Here is an 11,350-nt window from a genome sequence, read left to right as displayed (position 1 = left end):
AGCAACTCACACAGGGGCATTTAGACAACCTGAATTTTGTTTATGCCTACTGGGCTCTGCATAAGCCAATAGATGTTGGCAAATGATTTCAGGTGCATTGCTGCGAAATGAGCATTATGATTTCCTGAAGTATTACAGCCCTGTTTCATCAGTGTGTTTGAAGGCCACACCAATGTGTTTGTTGGCCCGCTTATTTTGGGCTTTGTTGGTAGACATTCATCATTCTGGCTCATCTGTGGTGGAAATGCCTTTGGGGAGGGGTGTTCCCCATTGGTTGGGCTGAATATTCAGACAATTTATGTGAAGTACAGGAGTTCACTTATTAAGGAAACATATGCTTATCCAGGCTACCTGATTTGGGAAAGACAGCCTGGATTCCTACTGTGGAGAACTTTGACTACTACAGTAGGAAAAGGAATTTGGACCTGCATTATATTGTAGACCCCGGGAAAATTTGCAAATAGGTAAGTTACATCGTCAGGCCTAACATTTAGGAATATTCTTTCATTCAGGAAACATTTAGTGAGTCCCTATTATGTGTGATGCCCTATGGGAAGTATGGGGCATACTGAGGAAAAGAATAAGCTCCTGCCCTCAGGTCATTATCGATCTAATTGGGAAGACAGACAAATGAATCACAGTTTGCAGTTAGTGTGCTGGGTATGCTTGTAGGTATTAAGTAAACCTATGCCCTGTATGAGCACAGAGGAGGTGCTTCTGAAACAGATTGGGGGGTCAGAAAACTCTTCTGGATGAGACAACATCTAGGTCTTTGAATGATAAATAGGACTTAGGTGAATTCTAGAGGATGAGTAAGCAAGGAGTAAGTCACAGGAGCACTCAGGGCCCAAGTGCCTTTTGGCCTCAGTGTTAGGCTAACACAGATGTTGTGGAGGCAAAGGCACGGCCTAGGAAGCAGCAATTGAATCAGTTCAGGTGGGGAGGGTCAGAAGTAGTGGGGTGGCCAGGAAAGGCCAGATGAGGCCAGGAGAGGTACAGTCAGTTCCTTTCTCTCAGCCATAGATACTGTTGTCTCTGATCTTACATTTCTCTTTCTTCTCTTTTTTTGCTCTGTCGTTGTACCTCTGACTTTAGGCTAGCAGATAAATATTGTTCCTTGAAGTTGCCACATAGGCTCCTGTTCTAGAACTTTCCTTAGCTACCCAATTTGCAAAATCTTATAAACTTGTATCATTTCTAAAAACATTTGCTCCCCCAAACCTCTTACAGGCCTCTTTGGCTGCTTCTCCAGCTGGCATCTACACAGACATACACAGCTGTCTTCTCCATCCTTTATTTTGGGGTAAGGGAAGCCCATTTCCAGTGTTTGTCAACTTTTTCCCCCTCTGAGCTTATGTTTTTGATGGTATTCACTCTGGGTCCTCAGTCTCAAGGGTCCTCAGGTTCCATTCTCTGCCTGTTTTCAAAGTCTAATCTCAAATAAGAATCTAAAATGTATGCATCCATATACATATAGGGCCTCCACTTTCCATTTCTGTTCTCACTCAGAAACTAAACAGGGGCTTTTAGGCATCAGTTTGTGGGTGGGAGAGGAATAGGCCCCTTAATTTATGCTGTGAAGACAGTTTCCTGGTCCACCTATGGATTTTTTGAGCAGGTCAGTACTGCTAGTGAGAACATGGACTTCTGAGGCCCTGAGAGCAACTTGACCACCAATCCATGGTATCATCTGATAACTGTACCCTCCTCCTCTGGAACCTGATTTTCTTATCTCTGAAATGAGAGGGTTGTGCTAGGTCTGGCTCACACCTTTGTGACATTCTGTAATTTACAATGATTGCTTTTGAGCCTATCTAGCATCTAGAACAGGAAGTCCTGGCAAGTAACTTCTATCACACACAGGGTTTTCTTTGATCAGTGACGTACATATGGGAACAGATGTACAGATATAAAAAAAAAAAAAGGTGTTGTCAGTCACATCAAGTTTATTCTGTGCTTCAGGGGAGTGAGCATAGGATAGGTGGAACCTCCCCCAAACCAACTTGTCTATTGATGATTGAAAGTGCTTTACCAAGAAACAAAGTTTTCACTTTATAGAGAGATTGGCAATTAGCTAAGGAGGGGAGAGAGACTTCGGTGCCTGCACACAATGTAACTCATACCTGCTTAGGAGCCCCACTAATAGGGCAGGCCAGTTGGACACTTTTCTAGAGCACTAGTGTCTAAGAGATCAGCGTGCTAAACATCACCAGAATAAAATGGATGAATGTATTTCCACTCCCACTGACACTGAAAATATTACCCAGTGGAAATTTGCATCACCCTTTAACTAGGAGAAGAAGAAATAGCTCCATTGATTATTCTGTAACATGGCACATACATTCATCCTTGACATGTATACATCCTTGAAACTAAATAATGCAAGCCGTGCTTCTATTTTTTGGGGAAGGAATGATTTATTATGTTATCTGAATTCTGTATTTTTTAATGTGTTTCTTGGAATGTGTCGAATTTGGAAAATTACAAGGACATAACCACAGGCAAGTGAGGAACTACTTTAAGCATTCTTTTTTTCAGAAGTTGACTCTTCTTTGGGCCTTTGAGGTGGATTAGTAATTAAATCTGCTTATGTGTATAGTTTTTATTAGTAGAAAATTACTTCTTGTCTTACTCCCAGTAGGAAAACCGTGAACAAATATTGAAGGAATATTGGTTGGAAGGGTGTCCAAAGTTTTCCCATTTCTGTTTGTTTCTGACTTCTTGTGCCTGACAAGATATGGTTGACAATAACAGAGCCATCTTGACCTAGAGTTCTCAGCAGCAGAACTGCCAAGGCCTGGAGTCCTTAGCCTCCCTGTTTCCCAATCAGCATCCTGCACTTAGCTGCTGCTTGTCAGGGCAACATTTCATCTTGACTAGACTCTGATTTTCAGAGCATTCCAAGAGTCAAGGGGAGTTCTTATCTGCCAACCTAATTTATCTTTAAAGTCTTAGTGTCTTTACTTTCCCTAAGCAAATGCTTTCTACAGCCAACTTGGCATAGGGCACTGTGAGGGAACAAAGGTGAATAACACCAAGTCCTATACTCCTGGGGAGACTTACATTTCTTCTCTAAAACAATAATGTGAAAGGTTGATGTTAGTTTTGGATGTTTTTATCCAGCCACGAGGGTGTGTTTCTGAGTTAATATCCATTTCAGATATTGAATGGAAAACTCTTCAGGCCAGTTCCCATGCCAGGTACTTCAGGGATTCTTGGGGAAAACGAGGTGCTGCTTTGTTCTCAAATAAGAATTTTGTTCTTTGTTAAAGCAATTCCCAACATAATGGACATGTAGGATTGGGGAAGGGATATATTTTGTAGAGTGTGGGAGGCCCTACCTAGTTCTATGAGTCTGCATCCAAAGGGTCAGTGAAAATACCACACAATTCAAAGAATGATTCAGGGTGGGAGAGATCATGTTACTTTGCAGGAAAAATAGGCAACAGAGTGGCTTCATCATTTGATGATGAAGAGCCATTTGAGCCATTTCTACAAGTTGGCCAGGGTTTTAACTGGGAGAGATTAAGTAGGGAAGCCAGAGCAGATAGGGGAAGAGAAAGAACGAATGAGGGAGAAAGATGCAGAGCTTGTTGGGAATGTTGAACAGCCTTTTGGCCAAAACATGGGGTCAAAGTAAGGAGATAGTTGGAAATAAAGCTAAAATTGTCGGTCTTAGCTACATTGTCCTGTGCCTTGGATCTGAGGAACTGGACATTAATTTGGTAGTTAATAAGACTCATCAAAGGCTTTTGTGCAGAGAAGTGATGGGATTAGAATTTCACATTGAGATTAATCCTGAAAGAGTGTACAAGATATACTGATGGAGTAAAGAAAGAAGAAAGAGATTAGCTAAGAGGTTATTATGGTTGCTCATTTCATGTCAGAAGTAATGGGTGAGGCAGTACGAGTGCGGTTGCAAAGGAGATGATGGATTTAAGGGCCATAATACAAAATGGACTGTTTGGGAGTTTTCAGTTGACTGAGATGAGGTGGGGAATAAAAAATAATTCTAAGCAATTCAAACTTGGATAATCGAGGGTTGAAGGTTGGAGGGTCATTTATGGAGTTTCACAGTCTGCCTGAAGACTTCCTTCCCCATTCTCCTCTGTTCATTAATTGGAAAGATTTTTCTCTTCTGCATTCTCATGTATTTTTGCTTATTATACTATTTCAGCATTTGCAACACATTTCATCCTTTACTTCGTATTTTATTTAGTGTCAATTTTGATTGTAAGTCTCCATGAAGGCATGCCCTTAGTTTTTTTTTTAAGATTTTATTTATTTATTTGAGATAAAGAGCAAGCGAGCACAAGTTGGGGGAGGGGCAGGGGGAGGGGGAGAAGCAGACTCTCCACTGAGCAGGGAGCCCGACATGGGGCTTGATCCCAGGACCCTGGGATCATGACCTGAGCTGAAGGCAGACGTTTAACTGACTGAGCACCAGGCGCCCCTCCCTTAGATTTCTAACAAAGTACCTTATATTTAGTAGGCCTGCTCTTGGCTTTTACTTTTGCCAGGAGATTATTTTAAGATGGTGGGAAAGTTGAGGAGAGAGTTCAGTTTCAATAGTACATTTACTGAGTATCAGTTAGTGTGTTAGGTGTAGCTTCAGAGGTGACTATAACATGGCCTCTCCCTCAAAGAGCCCCGGGAGCCACAGAAACATATGTAAGTGACTGCCAGCTATTGAGACAGGATTATAAAAGAGACTAGTATGAGGTGCTGTGCAGACACAGAGAGGGAGACTCAGTTCTTCCTAGAGAGAAGGGAACCAAGTCGGGGAGGCTTCTGGGGAAAGTTAGTAACACTGGATGTAGACTAGTGTAAGAGGAGCTTTATGGTGGAGAAGGGGTACAAAATACAGGTGACATTTTTGTTGTTCTTGGGCAGAAGGATTCAGAGTTGAAGGAAGAAACTGAAAATGAGAGGTGAGGAGAGGCAAGGTCAACGGGGTATCATGATACTCTGGAATTGACTGCCAAAAATGTTATTTTCCTAAATACATTTCTAAGTGCCTTTCTACATTCAGACAGATGTGCCAATGACCATCATCCTTTCTCTTCTACCCAAAATAAGGGACTTAATAGCGAGTTTATGAAAACTCACTTTTGGTTAGAAGATGTATTGGTCCCTGAATTTGGGGAGACAAACAGCTTCCTGGTCAACCTATGATTTTTTTGAGTTAGGAGAGAGTGCAGACCGGGGAAGGGTGGGAAGGAGAATGATTTGGCTCATCCTTCCAGACTTTAGAATAATGAGGTAATTATTAACTTTGGAAATAATCAAGGCATCATTCTAAGGATACATGAGTCAAGAGGAAAGGTAATCTCTACCTCGGGATAATGCCCCTAAGAAGCAAATAAGAATGATTCAGCAAAACAAAACTGAGAAATATAATAAGAGTGCTTGGATAACCTAACAACTTTGGCTAAAGAGGCAGGTGTTTAGAAAAACCATTTGTCTCTTATGGATTAAAGTGAGGAGTCTGTGTTGAGAACGAAAATAATTTCTGTCTAATTTCTGGGGAAGGAGAGAGGAAGATGTGCTGGGTCACAAAATATTGGCTGATGAGTAACTATTTGCTGAAAAGATCCAGCCCCAGCAATGATTTTTCCATTTGCGATTTGGCACCTAAAACCTACCCAACACAGAAAATAGCCTGATCTATACTTAAAACATATTTAATAATAATCAAATTTTTGTTTATTCCCAAAGCAGTAATAAAACAGGTTATTTTATAAATCTATTTTTATTGAGTTGGCAAGGAGATGAAGTTATCAATTTAGGGAACATTTTATTTTATTGAATTTTATAAAATCAGTAATATAAAAATTTACCTTGCTGACAGAATAATATATTTAAAAAATTCTTTAAAACTCTATTTTCAAACATTTGAATCTAGTAGTTCTTTTCATTAAACAGATTTAAACTTCCTTTCCTGAATCCTATGTCTCAGCATCTCTATGAAGCTTTTCCTGCCTCACCCATTTTTTAAACGATTTCTTTCCTTTGGATACCTTTTCTACTTTTTATTCTTAAATATAACATTCATAATGAAAAGTGCATTAAACGCATATGTGTGATTTAACAATAATTATAGAGCCAATACTGGGTTAAATAACCACCCAAGTCAAAAAATAGTGCATTGCTAGTACCCCAGAAACCCTCCTTGTGATCCTCCCCAATCACAACCCCACATTCCACCCTTGAGGTAACTAGTATTCTGCCTTATGTGATAACCATCTACTTGCTTTGCATTGTACTTACTATGTTTGTATTCATAAACAATATAGTTTCATTTTTCTTATTTTGGGCCATTATACTCTTGAAATCATACTGAATATGTTTTCTTGTGTTGCATTTTTTGCTCTATATTATGTTTTTGAGAGTCATTCATATTATTGCAGACAGCTTATTGCAGTGTTTATTTTTGTTGCTATATTGTAATCCAGTATATGATTTTTAAAAAAATTTTTTATTGTTATGTTAATCACCATATATTACATCATTAGTTTTTGATGTAGTGTTCCATGATTCATTGTTTGTTCATAACACCCAGTGCTCCACGCAGAATGTGCCCTCTTTAATACCCATCACCAGGCTAACCCATCCCCCCACCCCCCTCCCCTCTAGAACCCTCAGTTTGTTTTTCAGAGTCCATCATCTCTCATGGTTCATCTCCGCCTCTGACTTACTCCCCTTCATTCTTCCTCTCCTGCTATCTTCTTCTTTTTCTTTATTCTTAAAATATGTTGCGTTATTTGTTTCAGAAGTACAGATCTGTGATTCAACAGTCTTGCACAATTCACAGCGCTCACCGTAGCACATACCCTCCCCAATGTCTATCACCCAGCCACCCCATCCCTCCCACCCCCCACCACTCCAGCAACCCTCAGTTTGTTTCCTGAGATTAAGAATTCCTCATATCAGTGAGGTCATATGATACATGTCTTTCTCTGATTGACTTATTTCACTAAGCATAACACCCTCCAGTTCCATCCACGTCATTGCAAATGGCAAGATCTCATTCCTTTTGATGGCTGCATAATATTCCATTGTGTATATATACCAGCTATTCTTTATCCATTTATCTGTTGATGGACATCTTGGCTCTTTCCACAGTTTGGCTATTGTGGACATTGCTGCTATAAACATTGGGGTGCACGTACCCCTTCGGGTCCCTACATTTGTATCTTTGAGGTAAATACCCAGTAGTGCAATTGCTGGATCGAATGGTAGCTCTAATTTCAACTGTTTGAGGAACCTCCATACTGTTTTCCAGAGTGGTTGCACCAGCTTGCATTCCCACCAACAGTATAGGAGGTTTCCCCTTTCTCCACATCCCCGCCAACATCTGTCGTTCCCTGACTTGTTAATTTTAGCCATTCTGACGGGTGTGAGGTGGTATCTCATTGAGGTTTTGATTTGGATTTCCCTGATGCCGAGTGATGTTGAGCACTTTTTCATGTGCCTGTTGGCCATTTGGATGTCTTCTTTGGAAAAATGTCTGTTCATGTCTTCTGCCCATTTCTTGATTGGATCATTTGTTCTTTGGGTGTTGAGTTTGATAAGGTCTTTATAGATTTTGGATACTAGCCCTTTATCTGATAGGTCATTTGCAAATATTTTCTCCCATTCTGCCGGTTGTCTTTTGGTTTTGTGGACTGTTTCTTTTGCTGTGCAAAAGCTTTTTATCTTGATGAAATCCCAATAGTTCATTTTTGCCCTGGCTTCCCTTGCCTTTGGCGATGTTTCTAGGAAGAAGTTGCTGCGGCTGAGGTCGAAGAGGTTGCTACCTGTGTTCTCCTTTAGGATTTTGATGGACTCCTGTCTCACGTTTAGGTCTTTCAACCATTTGGAGTCTATTTTTGTGTGTGGTATAAGGAAATGGTCCAGTTTCATTCTTCTGCATGTGGCTGTCCAATTTTCCCAACACCATTTGTTGAAGAGACTGTCTTTTTTCCATTGGACATTCTTTCCTGCTTTGTCAAAGATAAGTTGACCATAGAGTTGAGGGTCCATTTCTGGGCTCTTGATTCTGTTCCATTGATCTATGTGTCTGTTTTTGTGCCAGTACCATACTGTCTTGATGATGACAGTTTTGTAATAGAGCTGGAAGTCCGGAATTGTGATGCCGCCAGCTTTGCTTTTCTTTTTCAACATTCCTCCGGCTATTCGGGGTCTCTTCTGGTTCCATACAAATTTTAGGATTATTTGTTCCATTTCTTTGAAAAACGTGGATGGTATTTTGATGGGGATTGCATTGAATGTGTAGATTGCTCTAGGTAGCATTGACATCTTCACAATGTTGGTTCTCCCAATCCATGAGCACGGAACGTTTTTCCATTTCTTTGTGTCCTCTTCAATTTCTTTCCTGAGTATTTTATAGTTTTCTGAGTACAGATCCTTTGCCTCTTTGGTTAAATTTATTCCTAAGTATCCAATGGTTTTGGGTGCAATTGTAAATGGGATCGACTCCTTGATTTGTCTCTCTTCTGTCTTGTTGTTGGTGTATAGGAATGCCACTGATTTCTGTGCATTGATTTTATATCCTGCTACTTTACTGAATTCCTGTATGAGTTCTAGCAGTTTTGGGGTGGAGTCTTTTGGGTTTTCCACATACAGTATCATATCATCTGCAAAGAGTGAGAGTTTGACTTCCTCTTTGCCGATTTGGATGCCTTTGATTTCTTTTTGTTGTCTGATTGCTGTGGCTAGGACTTCTAATACTATGGTGAATAGCAGTGGTGAGAGTGGACATCCCTGCCGCTTTCCTGACCTTAGGGGAAAAGCTCTCAGCCTTTCCCCATTGAGAATGATATTCGCTGTAGGTTTTTCATAGATGGCTTTTATGATATTGAGGTATGTACCCTATAACCCTATACTCTGAAGAGTTTTGATTAAGAAAGGATGCTGTACTTTGTCAAATGCTTTTTCTGCATCTATTGAGAGGATCAAATGATTCTTGTTCTTTTTTTTGTTAATGTATTGTATCACGTTGATTGATTTGCGGATGTTGAACCAGCCTTGCAGCCCAGGGATAAATCCCACTTGGTCGTGGTGAATAATCCTTTTAATGTACTGTTGGATCCTATTGGCTAGTATTTTGGTGAGAATTTTTGCATCCATGTTCATCAAGGATATTGGTCTGTAATTCTCCTTTTTGATGGGGTCTTTGTCTGGTTTTGGGATCAAGGTATGCTGGCCTCATAAAATGAGGTCGGAAGTTTTCCTTCCCTTTCTATTTTTTGGAACCATTTCAGGAGAATAAGTATTAATTCTTCTTTAAATGTCTGATGGAATTCCCCTGGGAAGCCATCTGGCCCTGGGCTTTTGTTTCTTGGGAGATTTTTGATGACTGCTTCAATCTCCTTAGTGGTTACAGGTCTGTTCAGGTTTTCTATTTCTTCCTGGTTCAATTTTGGTAGTTGATGCATCTCTAGGAATGCACCCATTTCTTCCAGGTTCTCTAATTTGCTGGCATAGAGTTGCTCATAATATATTCTTATAATTGTTTGTATTTCTTTGGTGTTGGTTGTGATCTCTCCTCTTTCATTCATGATTTTGTTGATTTGGGTCCTTTCTCTTTTCTTTTTGATCAGTCTGGCCAGGAGTTTATCAATCTTGTTAATTCTTTCAAAGAACCAGCTCCTAGTTTCGTTGATCTGTTCTACTATTCTTTTGGTTTCTAGTTCATTGATTTCTGCTCTGATCTTTATTATTTCGCTTCTCCTGCTGGGTTTAGGCTTTATTTGCTGTTCTTTCTCCAGCTCCTTTAGGTGTAGGGTTAGGTTGTGTATTTGAGACCTTTCTTGTTTCTTGAGAAAGGCTTGTATTGCTATATACTTTCCTCTCAGGACTGCCTTTGCTGTATCCCAAAGATTTTGAACAGTTGAGTTTTCATTTTCATTGGTTTCCATGAATTTTTTTTAATTCTTCTTTAATTTCCTGGTTGACCCGTTCATTCTTTAGTAGGATGCTCTTTAGCCTCCATGTATTTGAGTTCTTTCCGACTTTCGTCTTCTGATTGAGTTCTAGTTTCAAAGCATTGTGGTCTGAAAATATGCAGGGAATGATCCCAATCTTTTGGTACCAGTTGAGACCTGATTTGTGACCTAGGATGTGATCAATTCTGGAGAATGTTCCATGGGCACTAGAGAAGAATGTGTATTCTGTTGCTTTGGGATGGAATGTTCTGACAATGTCTGTGAAGTCCATTTGGTCCAGTGTTTCATTTAAAGTCTTTATGTCCTTGTTGATCTTTTGCTTAGATGATCTGTCCATTTCAGTGAGGGGGGTGTTAAAGTCCCCCACTATTATTGTATTGTTGTCAATGTGTTTCTTTGCTTTTGTTATTAATTGCCTTATATAATTGGCTGCTCTCATATTCGGGGCATAGATATTTACAATTGTTAGATCTTCTTGTTGGATAGACCCTTTAAGTAGGATATAGTGTCTTCCTCGTCTCTTATTACATTCTTTGTTTTAAAATCTAGTTTGTCTGCTATAAGGATTGCCCCCCCAGCTTTCTTTTGGTGTCCATTAGCATGGTAAATGGTTTTCCACCCCCTCACTTTCAATCTGGGGGTGTCTTTGGGTCTAAAATGAGTCTCTTGCAGACAGCAGATGGATGGGTCTTGTTTTTTAATCCAATCTGATAGCCTGTGTCTTTTGATTGGGGCATTTAGCCCATTTACATTCAGGGTAACTATTGAAAGGTATGAATTTAGTGCCATTTTATTGCCTGTAAGGTGACTGTTACTGTATGTTGTCTGTGTTCCTTTCTGATCTTTGCTGCTTTTAGGCTCTCTCTTTGCTTAGAGGACCCCTTTCAATATTTCTTGGAGGGCTGGTTTCGTGTTTGCAAATTCCTTTAGTTTTTGTTTGTTCTGGAAGCTTTTTAGCTCTCCTTCTATTTTCAATGACAGCCTAGCTGGATATAGTATTCTTGGCTGCATATTTTTCTCGTTTAGTGCTCTGAAGATATCTTGCCAGTCCTTTCTGGCCTGCCAGGTCTCTGTGGATAGGTCTGTTGCCAATCTAATGTTTCTACCATTGCAGGTTACATATCTCTTCTCCCAAGCTGCTTTCAGGATTTTCTCTTTGTCTCTGAGACTCGTAAGTTTTACTATTAGATGTCGGGGTGTTGACCTATTTTTATTGATTTTGAGAGGGGTTCTCTGTGCCTCCTGGATTTTGATGCCTGTTTCCTTCCTCACATTAGGGAAGTTCTCTGCTATTATTTGCTCCAATATACCTTCTGCCCCCCTCTCTCTCTCTTCTTCTTCTGGGATCCCAATTATTCTAATGTTGTTTCATCTTATCGTATCACTTATCTCTCGAATTC

The sequence above is a fragment of the Zalophus californianus genome, chromosome 8 (genome assembly GCF_009762305.2).
Source record: "Zalophus californianus isolate mZalCal1 chromosome 8, mZalCal1.pri.v2, whole genome shotgun sequence".
NCBI classification, from domain to species: domain Eukaryota; kingdom Metazoa; phylum Chordata; class Mammalia; order Carnivora; family Otariidae; genus Zalophus; species Zalophus californianus.
The sequence above is the reverse complement of the archived record's forward strand: the minus strand, read 5'-3'. Positions refer to the sequence as shown.